Genomic DNA, 11,323 nt, shown 5'->3' with positions numbered 1-11,323 from the left:
TTCACATAAATTTATTGTTTATTGCGGCTAAAATTGTGATACGAAAATTTTGGATACAGCAGCAAAACCAGTACAACCAAAGTGGATTGTCATCTCTGATGATGAGATGCATCGTGGCAATCGGGGATTGGTCTTTGGTCGCACTGTTACAATTCAGAAAAGGAGAGAATCTTTATGTCCTTTCAACGATAATATCTTCTTCCTTTTTCTTTTTTTCCAAAAAAATAAAAATAAAAAAATCATTCAAACATTGCAATGCAGAATACTCCACTGTCGTGGCATGGCAGCGAAATTCTGGGGCCGCGTTGTCACTTTAAGAGACACCACAATCAGGTGGCGGGAAGGAACACGTGGCATAAATGATCCCATTTATTCAACTGTAAATTTATTAGTGATATATATATATATATATATATTTTTTAAATATTTGTGATTGCAACTAATAATTTTTTTTTTTTTTTTAAGTTTTAACTTATGGTGTTCACTTTTAATTATATATATATATATTTTTTAAATATTTGTGATTGCAACTAATAATTTTTTTTTTTTTTTTTAAGTTTTAACTTATGGTGTTCACTTTTAATGATAGTTCTTTATTATCAGACAAGACACCAATCAGTTTTTTGTGTTAGCGGAGATTGAACTCTAAATTTCTTGTACAATCATAAGAGACTTTACCAATTGAGCTAACTAAAATCAACAATTGCAACTAATAACTTAATTAGTTATTTAGTAATATAAACCAGCATCACCTTTCCAAGCCTACATTAGAAAATGTTATTACGCTAATCATAACTAACTACATGAAAAATATATTAAGATATTTTTGTATTAAATGATTGTATGAAAAAGGTGGGAATATATAATATGAAGCATAATTTAAATATGTGTGACCTATATTAGGTTTGTCCCCAATATAATTAAATTCAATTACGTAACTAATTAACTATCGTAACTATATAACTAAATTTAATTAGAAATTTGAAATAAACCATCCAACAATTGTACCTAAGCTTTACCTTATAAACAGTGTTAGGTAGTAGAACTTTATCTACCCAACATATAGGAAATGAGGGCCTGATTGAGGACATTTTCAAGGATAAATCATAATATAGTCTTTACTCTTTCCTATAGAATTTTTTTTTTTATTCGATTTCCTATAGAATTATTCTAAAGTATTTAGGTACTAAAGTTAGTCAATAAGTATTAAGTAATAAGGTGCGTGTGCTAATAATGGGGTTAACTCATTTGATAGTGTTTAAGGCATTATTAATAGTTACGAATCAATGGAAAAGTTAGGAAAGTTAAAATTCTCTCTTTATGCTAAATTGGGTGAGTAATATATATATATATATATATATTTTATTATTTTTTTTTTACGTGTGAATAATACTTTGAATTGAGTATTTGTTCTGGTTGGAGGGAAAAGAAGTATGTATGTGGATTCTAGTTATATCAACTAGTAAAATCTCTGATGGTTGTATAAGAAATTTGGGGTTCAATCACCGCCTACACCAAAAACTGATTGGTGTCTTGGTCTGATGATAAAGAACTATCATAAAAAACGGATGCCATAAGTCGAAACTCTCTCAAAAAACAAAACAAAAAAAAGTATATATGTAATTTCAAGGAAAGGTTACCATTGACTTGTAAGTTGTAAAGAAGCTCCCATGCGAATATTCCATTTTTGCTAATGCCACTTGCTTAGTCCATCACATTCATTATTTATATGTATCTTTCTTTCTTTTTAAAAAAAGAGTAAAACGTAGGTGTTGTTCCTTATATTTCTCTTTTAAAATTCTGTCATGTAAATTTTTTGTGACCTTAAGAAACACCACTATCAGGTGGTGGAAAGGGACATGTCGCATAAATGATCTCATTTAGTCAACCATAAATTTATTAGTGATACAATTTTTTCATAGCTTTAAAAAAAAAAAAAAAATTGATTGCAACTAATAATATTTTTTTTTAATCTTTTGCAACTAATAACTTGGTTGTTTATTTGGTAATATATAATTAGAATTATCTTTCCAAGTCTACAACAGAAAGTGTTATTACACTAATCATAACTTACTACATGAAAAACATAATAAGAAATTTTTGTATTAAATGATTGTATGAAAATGTGGGAATATGTAATTTGAAGCATAATTTAAATATGTGTGATGCATATTAGGTTTGTCTCAAATATAATTAAATTCAATTATGTGACTTATTAACTAATGCAATTATATAACTAAATTTAATTAAAATTTTGAAATAAACCATCTAAAATTTTTTACCTAAACTTTACCTTATAAGCATTGTTAGGTAGCAGAACTTAATCTACCCAACATATAGGAAATGAGGGCCTGATCGAGGACATTTTCAAGGACAAATCATAATGTAGTCTTTCCTATAGAATTATTCTAAAGTATTTAGGTACTAAAGTTAGTCAATAAGTAATAAGGTGTGTGTGCTAATAATGGGGCTAACTCATTTGATAGTGTTTAAGGCATTATTAACGGTTACGAATCAATGGAAAAGTTAGGAAAGTTAAATTATCTCTTTATGCTAAATTAGGCGAGTAATTTATGCATATTTGTTGATAATTGTGAATAATACTTTGAATGGAGTATTTGTTCTGGTTGGAGGGAAAAGAAATATATATATATATATATGTGTGTGTGTACTTTCAAGGAAAGGTTTCCATTGACTTGTAAGTTGCAACGAAGCTCCCTTGTGAATATTCCATTTTTGCTAATGCCACTTGCTTGGTCCATCACATTCATTATTTACATGTATCTTTCTTTCCTTTTAAAATAATATACGTATCTTTCTTTCCTTTAAAAAAAATATACACATAAATAAGTTTTTTCCTTCTTCTTTTTTTTGCTGCGAACGTACATATGATTTTTTTTTTTTTTAAATTTTAGAAATAAACAAATTACTAAACACACACTTAATTACACTTTCTCACTAAAATCAAACTCATGCACATATGATATGTATCAATGAATTGTGAAGAATTCAAATATGCTAGTATGATGCAATAAAGGATTGCCAAGCTTTCAAATGAGGCATTGTACACCAATAATGGCGGAGAGAGGCAATCCCCAACTAGAATTTATTTCTTTATCCACACATTTGATGTGGTAATTTGGCAGATTTAGTATGCTTTCATCATGTGTTTTGTTTTTTTCATACAATGTAAGTTGTTTTTAGTATTTTCTTTCATCACATAAGTCTCGTAAAGATATGTAAATTAAAAAGCAATTTGACCCAAACAAACGATAAAATGAAAAGTTATGCACACTCAAAATAAGAGAGCTAAATTATAAAAGTCATTATCATGGAATAAACATCATAAGTTGAAATTTTATTGTATTTATCAAAAACTTAAAAATAAGAGAGCTAAATGCCACATCAACTAAACTATTGCCTTAATAAAACTTTGCATAACATCCATGGCAATCTCTTTTACTAAAAATAAGCAATAAGTTGAGAGCTTCTTAAATTTCAACTAAATTGTTCGCTTTGATAAGCACTATCATAATGCTTTATGAGGACTTCATTAAAATCGACAAAATTTCCTCATTAAAAGTCAAACATTGTCTTAATGGACGAAATTGTAGCATGTTTTAGAGGCACATCACCATTGCTTTTTAAGGAAACTCGTTGAATTGTAATGGAAAAATATATTGTTTTTAACTTTTTACAAATTTAAAATTGATGTTGAGGACAATAAAAGTGAAACACCATATGTGGGTACCATAGGCATGCTTGACAATGTCCTAGGCATGCTTTTGCAACGTCCTCAGGTCCTTGGGATCTCGGGCATGCTTGGCAACGTCCTAGGCATGCTTCGTAATGTCCTCGGCATGGTTGGCAACGTCCTAGGACGCTGTCCTAAGAGTCCCACATTGAAGGAAAACCCCCTCACTTGCTGCCTTATAAGCTGTGAAGCGAAGGGAGTAGTGTACCATCAGTTTATAGTACTACTCCCTTCGCTTCACAGCTTATAAGGCAGCAAGTGAGGGGGGTTTTCCTACGATGTGGGACTCCTAGGACAGCGTCCTAGGACGTTGCCAATCATGCCGAGGACATTACGAAGCATGCCTAGGATGTTGCCAAGCATGCCCGAGGTCCCGAGGACGTTGCAAAAGCATGCCTAGGACGTTGCCAAGCATACCTGTGGTACCCACACCATAATATTGCACTTGATTGTCTATTTGAATTTTTTTTGTTTCCTGCAATTTTTTTTTTATGCAATTTTTTGAGACATAAGTGACAGAACAATAATGAGCATGACATCTTATTGCTGTTTTATTATTCAATTTCAAAACGGAGTACTCTTAAATATAATGGTACTAAAATATCCAAAGTAAACCCATTCATTCACAATCATAAACTTTAAGTTTATTAACCAAAATAGCTTGTGTTAATTGTTAGATCAATAAAAATAAATATAAACAGTAACACTATTTTCTCTGTCGCTAAGAAAGTTGGCTCTCCCTTCTTCTCTTAGGCAGTAGAATAATCGTCCCTTCTCGCAAGGCTTTTTCTCCTTTTCTACTCTTTCTTTCAGGGGTGGAGAAACAATTTGTAGGTTTCTTCTTTCTTCTCTCTTTCTTTCTCTTACTGTTCTCAACCTAGTTGTTTGTTTAGTATTTGTTGAGGTCCAAAATTTCACAAGAAAGCTCATTTTATGAAAAGTAAAGAAGGCCCAATTTGTGCAGCAAGAAGAATCGGCATCAAGGCCTTATGTATGTTCAGATTTTCAACAAAAAAAGGCCATTAAAAAATCCAGCAAAATCTAGTGAAAGAACTGGGCCGGGATACTCGGAGGCTCAGGATCCTCATGACGTGCAGCACAACTAAAGTGGGATTGAGACAGCTCAAAAGGAATACCACGAAATACAAGAAATGAAGAATAGATATGCCCTTCTCAAGCACTCAGTGTTGCAACAAAGAATCAAAAAGCTTGGAAAGTGACAATTCATGAATAGAAGGCTGGTACCTCGGGGAACTCAAAATGAAGAACTATAAGGGGAAATAGCTAGGAAAACCTTCAACTCAGCAGGAATGGATTCTGCTCACTTGGGAAAAATGACAGCAAGAAGGATAACCAAAAAGATAAGTCTAAGAGGTAAAAAACCTTGAAAGAAGAGAGGGTAAAGGTCAGCTCTCCAAAATGGGAAGTCAGTAAGTGGCTTTTAGGAAAACAGCACTCAAAAAGGGGAAAATTATGAGAAACAGGGAAATAATCAGCCATAAGAATGGCTAACATGACAGGGGCTCTGGTACCCAAGGAGCCAGGGGGGGAGAATCAATGGTATCCAAACCTTAAAATGACATTATAAAAGGGGAGAAGCAGCCAACATTAAGGGGCATTATGCAGAAAAGAAAATCACAACAAAATCATGGAGAAAACTCTATCAAAATTCAAAGAAAGTAAGAAAATATCTCCCAGTATCCTAGAAACAACCACTAGTACATACTTGGATTCAAAAGGATTCAAACTTTGCAAGTCTAAGAGGCTTAGATAACCATCTAAGTCTGTAATTTTTGAGCTTATTTAGACCTTTTATCACGTCTTAGTGAGCATATTGTAATCCACAATTAAGAAAAATAATAAAATATTTCATACCGATTAGAGGATCCTTAACAGTTATTTCATGTGTTTCTTTATTACATTGTTTTCCTTTGCTGTTTTCTTATTGTTCAATACTTATATTCTTGCTTGCTAATTTTCCTTTTACTCAGCCAAAAGCTAAGTCCTTTTATTGGGGTCCTCACTTCAAGTTGGGCCTTGGACACTTAGCCTCCAAAGAAACATATGTCAAAACATGCACACATTAGATATCACTCTCTCCCACAAAAATCCTTCTCACCTAACTATCTTAGAAGGCAAAGCCCAAGTAAAGCCACTTGGACTTAAGTTCCAAATCCCACAAGTCTTGTGTAAAAGCACTAAGTCTGTGAGAATTGGGGCCAGGATCCTCGTAGCTGAATAATTCTCATGAAATTCATTTACATATATGTATATGTATAAAAATATATATCCTAATCTAAGAAACTAACAATTATTTGAAGATATGTGTATTGTATAGTGTGTTTTATGTAGCACTTATAGAGGTAAAGGGAAAGGACAAAACTTTATTGCATCATAAATATGGAGAAAGATCATTTAGTTCAGAAAACCAGCATTCTGGGTTCTTACAGGCCTAGTACACTCCGGGATCCCACGACAGTATGCCTAGGATCCCACGACAATACGCCCGGGGTACCAAGTGAAGGAACTCTTTTAAAATGTTTATATAATAAAAGATAAGTCTTAAATATTCTATTTCAATCTCTTTCTCATTGTGAATATTATGAATACTTATTTTACTTATTTCGTAAGCGTAAATGGTCATTTTATGACACTAAAACACTTATAATGGTATTTTATTACTTAGGAGGAATCGCATTTTTGCCTTGAGGAGATTTATGTGATTTGCGCACAACTTGGTTCGTAATTAGCTCCCATTTAGCTGCGGTGAACCAAGCCCAGTCTACCAAACAACAAATATTTGGCCTGGGATCCTTGTCTCTACTTGGGCCTATGTGCTAAGAAAAAAAAGCACTCTCATAGTATTATCACAAAATAGAGGATCTCTCGAGGCAGAGGAATTGTATATCTCTTTTCGAAAGGGAAGGGGATGATATCAATTTTAAAAAAGATCGATGCCGGCAAGAGTTCATCATTGCTGCATTGTTCTTAACCCAACGTGCACTCAATATGGACGCAGTAGGTAGGACTTTCAAACCTCTTTGGCGATCCCAAAATGGTTTTAAGATTAGCAATGAAGGTGGTCACAAGGTTCTTTTCGTTTTCGATAAAGAGGAGGAAGTTAATAGGATTATGACCTCTGGACCATGGAGTTTCAACAAATCCTTTGTTGTTCTACAAAGGTATGACCTCTTTGCTCGAAGATTTGAGTTTTGACAAGGTCTCTTTCTGGGTGCAAGTCCACGATATTCCCATCAGCTATAGAAACATATCAGTAGCAGAGGATATTTGTGAAGCTATAGGAATGGTGGACTATTCAACAGACATCTCAGAGTGTGAGTGTGGGAGTTACATCCGAGTAAGGGTTACCATCGACGTCTGTTAAGGTCTAAAAATTCACAACACCCAGGCCCAAAGAAATAACATAAGGGGCCATAGAAAGTGAATCTTAAAAAAAAAAAAGATTGAGCCTATTGTGAGAGAAAAAAAGAGAGTGGTAAGCCCAAAAGGCTTGAAGCACAAAAGCCATAAAGGGACAAGCCTTAGAGCCTATGAAAAAAAAAAAAAAAGGGAAGAAAAGGAAAAGGTCCAGTCTGTCAAGACTAGAAGATTGAAAAGAGTCCAGTGTAAAGAACTACGCCGGGACCCCCAGAGGCTGCCAAAGGCTCAAGATCCCTAAGACGTGTAGCACAGCTAAGATAGGATCAAGACAGCTCAAAGGGCATACCAGAAAAACACGAGAAACGAGGGGCAGATATGTCCTTCTTAAGCACCCAGAGATGCAGCAAGAAAGTAGAAAAGCCTAAAGCAACCGCTTACGACACAAGGGAATGGTACCCTAGGGAATCCAGAATGAAGAGCTATAAAAGGAAGTAGCAGGAAAGATCTTGACCTCGTAAAAATGGATTTCACTCACTTAGGAAAAATGACAAAAAGGGAGGATGGCCAAAAGCTGGGTCTGAAAACGTAAGAAGTTTTGAGGAACATGAAATTGAGAACAGCTCCCTAATTACACCCTGGAATGGAAAGTTAGCTATGAGCTTTCAAAGAAACAGCACCTAAAGGAGGAGATTTTGAGAAATAGGAAAAGGCTCAGCCTTCTGAGTGATAGGCACCAAACGGGCTCTGGTTCCCAGGGAAATAAAAGAGGGGAATCAATAGTCCCTCGGGACCTTAGAATGACATTATAAAAGGGGGGAAGCAGTAGTGAATAAGCACGAAAAAAAAATTACGAAGAGAACTCTGTCAAATTTAAGGAAAAAACAGTGAAATATCTCCCGGTATCCCAGAAACAACTACTACAGCATATACTTAGATTCAAAAGGATTCAAATTTTGCAAGTTTTAGAGGCTTGAATAGCTATCAAAGTCTGCAATTTTTAGTTTATTTGAATCTTGTATCACGTCTTAGTGAACACACTGTAATCACAATCAAGAAAAAAAAAACTAATAAAGTATTTCTTATTAATTTGAGGATCCCTAACAATTGTTTTGTGTATTTCCTGAATACTTTGCACTCCTTTGCTATTTTCATTATTGTTCAATACGAATAGTCTCATTTTTTTTGCTAGTTTATGCGTATTGTAGAAAGTTTGCCATGTGCATCACTTAGTTCTTAAACAGCTCCCTTTAGCTGCGGTGAACCAAGCCCAGTCCACCAAACTACAATTATTTGGCCCAGGATCCTTAGGCCGGTGTGCTGAAGGAAAAGGCACTCTCACAACGTCTTTCTCAACAATTAAAGGATATTGACAACAATCTTGGGATTTATGAGGACCCCTTAATTTCAGCACAATTTGAGGAAGTTCAACCCCATCAAGAAAATTCTCCACTTTATGATTTGTGCACACTAGATAAGGATTTGGGAGATAATCATTGCTTATCACATGCCCCACGCTGGTACCCCCCTTGAAACAAAATTCAATCACCCCCTCTTGAATATCACAAACTCCTAAAACTTAACAGATGGTGTTGCTGCTCTTAACCAGGCCACATGGAAACGCATCCCCCGTTTTGCCACTGGAACTCAGCCACCATTATTTGATTCTTCTAGTTCGAGTGACCAATTGACATGGTTATTGATCATTGTGAGTTACCAAGTAAGAAAGCGTTGGTTTCAAGCATTGACAGAGAAAATTCACCTTCATTGGTGAGTTGCATAGTGTGGAACTGCAGGGGTCTTGGGAACCAACTCGCAATTCAGGAGCTTGTGGACTTGGTGCAAGCAAAAGCCCCCTCTGTCATGGTTTTAGCCGAAACTGGTAGATGAAGCTAAGCTAGATTACGTGAAAGACAAAATTCATTTTGATAAGAAGTTTCTTGTTCAAAGAGTAACTAGAGGTGGAGGTTTGGTGTTGTATTGGAAGAATGATATTGAGTTTAATGTTGAATCCTCTTCACTAAACCATATTGATACTATAATAAATAAAAATTCAGGTAAAGCTTGGATGTTCACAGGCTTTTATGGTAATCTTGAAACTCACAGGAGGAATAAATCATGGGACCTACTTCAGTAACTACATGGCAGAAACTCATTACAGTGGTTATGTGCCGGAGATTTTAACGAGATAGTGAAACAATGGGAGAAGTTGGGGAGGTGTTTAAGACCCCGAAATCAGATGCAACTGTTTAGAGAGGTCTTGGATGAATGCGAGTTAATGGACTTGGGATTCAAAGGACTCCCTTTCTCGTGAAGCAAGCATTATAGAGATGGTGTTTTGATCTGGGAAAGGTTGGACAGACCTGTAGCATCTCATGAATGGATTGTCAAATTTCCGGGTACTCGAGTCACTCATGTTAATAGTACAACTTCTGACCATAAGATGTTATGGATTGATTTGGCCGATTTGGATTTTCAGCAAAAGAAAAAAGTTTTTAGATTTGAAGAAGTATGGTTATCAGATAAAGGCTGCAGGAAATGATTAAAGGTGTATGGTAAGCAACCTTTGATGAGGCCGAAGATACAAGGGTGATTAGGAAGATTGAAGCGTGTGGGTCTAAGTTGACTAGGTGGAGTTGCAATCACTTTGGCAACATCCAAAGGGATTTGGAAAAAAAAAAGAGGAAAGAATTAGCATAGGCTGAATGTGTGGCTATTCAGGGGGGTAGTTCAAGCAAATTGTGACAAATTCAAAAAGAAGTTAATGCTCTCATGGATAAAGAAAAAAGGCTATGGAGGTAGAGATCCCGAACACTATACTTAAAAGATGGTGACCGCAACACTAAGTTCTTTCACTGTCGTGCAACTCAGAGAAAGAAGAAAATTTTTATCCCCGGTATTCGAAACCAAGCTGATTTGTGGTGTACACATACATAATAGATTGTAGAAACCTTCCTAAACTATTATAGTGAGCTTTTTGCTACATCAAGGCCAGACATTCTAACAAAAGATTTAGATTCCATTCCACAAGTGGTGACCGAGGATATGAACGCTACTTTGACAAGAGAGTTTAAAGCTTGGTAAGATAAGGCTGCTTTGAAACAAATGGCCCCACTTAAAGCTCCTGGACCTAGCGGAATGCCTCCACTTTTTTATCAAAACTTCTGGGATTTGGTAAGCTTTGATGTTACTAGTACTGTGTTGCATTTCTTGAATAAAGGTTCTTTGCCTAGTCCTCTAAACCACACATTCATTACTCTAATCCCAAAATCAAAAAACCCGGAGAATGTGACTGAGCATAGACCCATTAGTCTTTGCAATGTACTTTATAAAATTTTCTCACAAGTACTAGTGAATAGATTGAAGAGAGTCCTCCCACACATTATTTCTAAATACCAAAGTGCCTTTCTAAAGGGTTGTCTGATAACTGACAATATTCTAGTGGCTTTTAAGACTTTATGAAAAATCACAATTCTGGAAAATCAAGTTTTATGGCTCTTAAGTTAGACATGAGCAAAGCCTATGATCGGGTTGAGTGGTCTTTTCTAAAAGATATTATGAAGCAAATGGGGTTTAATGATAGGTGGGTGGCCCTAGTCATGGAATGTGTTACAATTGTCTCGCATTCTCTCTTGGTAAATAGGGAACGCCATGGCACTATCAAACCTAGTAGAGGTATTCGTCAAGGGGATCCGCTTTCACCGTATCTCTTCCTTTTGTGCTTAGAGGGGCTCTATAGACTTATTCAGAAAGCAGTAAATATGCATGAGATTCAAGGAGTTTCTATATGTTGTAATGGTCCTAAGCTAACACACTTATTATTTACAAATGATAGCCTTTTGTTTTGCAGAGCCACCAATCAAGATTGCCAGAAGTTGTTGGAGATTCTCTCTTCTTATGAGAGGGTTTCGAGACAAAAATTAAATAGAGACATGACATCCCTCTTTTTCAGCAAATCAATGGCACTTGACATGCAAAACTATATCATGGCTGAGTTTGGAGTATTTGAAGTGAAGCATTATGAGGACTATCTTGGTTTGTCGGCTTTGGTGGGAATGAATAAAAGGGCAAGCTTTGATAAATTAAAGCAACGTGTATGGAAGAGGCTTCAAGGTTGGGAAGGAAAGCTACTGTCTCAAGCTGGAAGAGAAGTAATAATAAAATCGATCATTCAATCAATCCCCACTTATG

The sequence above is a fragment of the Quercus suber genome, unplaced genomic scaffold, assembly GCF_002906115.3.
Source record: "Quercus suber isolate HL8 unplaced genomic scaffold, Cork oak 2.0 scaffold_4, whole genome shotgun sequence".
In the NCBI taxonomy this organism is placed as follows: Eukaryota; Viridiplantae; Streptophyta; class Magnoliopsida; order Fagales; family Fagaceae; genus Quercus; species Quercus suber.
Note: the sequence above shows the minus strand (reverse complement) of the source record.